The 1,388-nt window shown below is 30.6% G+C and overlaps 1 non-coding gene across 1 annotated transcript; it reads right to left on the bottom strand.

Moving 5' to 3' along the window:
- Nucleotides 1–602: 602 nt before the first annotated feature.
- Nucleotides 603–713, bottom strand: LOC140876874 (small nucleolar RNA R71). Its single transcript, XR_012149105.1, has one exon. It is a non-coding gene; the product is annotated as a small nucleolar RNA R71 (small nucleolar RNA).
- Between the last annotated feature and the right edge of the window lie 675 nt (nucleotides 714–1,388).

Raw genomic sequence — 1,388 nt, 5'->3', positions numbered from 1 at the left:
GACAACCTACACTTGGGTGAATTACAATTTAAGTTGTAGCAAGTTTTTGGCGCCGTTGCCGGGAGGTATAAATTAAGTTTAATTTTGTTATTATTTAAATAGTATGTTGTTTTTAATTGTATGATTGTTTGGAGTCGTAAACAAAGTGGTAGACTTGTTCGAGTAACTGAAAATATTTTAAACATGGACGATAATTCTAATAATCAAGATGATAATAATAATAATAATCATCATCAAGATTATGAACAACCAAGAACACTTAGGCACCATATGAATCCAATAAGAACTAGTACACCATCTTGTTTAGTTTTTCCTCCTGATGCATCTAATTTCAATTTTAAGCCACAAGTCATTCAACTTTTACCAAATTTTCATGGCTTAGATTCTGAAAATCCATATTTGCATTTAAGAGAATTTGAGGAGGTTTGCAACACTTATAATGATCAAAATTGTAGCATGGATACTGTTCGATTAAAGCTTTTCCCTTTTTCCTTAAAAGATAAAGCTAAAACATGGTTGCAAAATTTGAGATCAAGTTCAATAAGATCATGGGAAGAAATGCAACAACAATTTCTAAAAAAGTTTTTTCCTTCCCATAGAACAAACTCTTTTAAAAGACAAATTACAACTTTTTCTCAAAAACAAGGGGAAACATTTTATCAATGTTGGGATAGATATAAAGAGTTACTTAATACATGCCCACATCATGGTTTTGAAATATGGAGAATAGTTTCTCACTTTTATGAAGGTTTAATACCTAAAGATAGGCAAATGATAGAATTCATGTGTAATGGAACTTTTGAAGATAAAAACCCAAATGAAGCTATGGAATATTTGGAGTCATTAGCAGAAAATGCTCAAAATTGGGATAATATAGGCTCAATTGAACCACCAAGTAAAACCAATAATTCAACAAATGGGGGTGGTATTTATCATCTTAAAGATGATGTAGATGTTCAAGCTAAACTTGCATCTTTAGCAAGAAAAATCGAGTCATTAGAAATGAAAAAGAGTGATCAATTAAAAAGTGTTCAAGAAATTGTTTGTCATATATGTGACACACATGATCATCTTACAAAAAATTGTCCTACTTTGCCTTCATTTAAAGAATGTCTCCATGAACAAGCCAATTATGTTAACAATTTTAAAAAACCAACATTAGATCCTTTTTCACAAACATACAATCCTGGTTGGAGAAATCATCCCAATTTTAGTTGGAGGAACGATAATAATGCACAACCTTCACAACAACCTTTTCAAAATAACCAAAATCATCAAGGTTATGCTCCTTATATCCCACCTCCAAGAAAAAATTTTGAAGATGAAATTCATGCATACATTCAAAAGCAAGAGTCTATCAATATTCAAAACATTCAATCTATGAATGA

Source organism: Henckelia pumila, chromosome 1 (genome assembly GCF_033568475.1).
Source record: "Henckelia pumila isolate YLH828 chromosome 1, ASM3356847v2, whole genome shotgun sequence".
NCBI classification, from domain to species: Eukaryota; Viridiplantae; Streptophyta; class Magnoliopsida; order Lamiales; family Gesneriaceae; genus Henckelia; species Henckelia pumila.
This window is presented reverse-complemented; position numbering and strand designations above follow the sequence as displayed.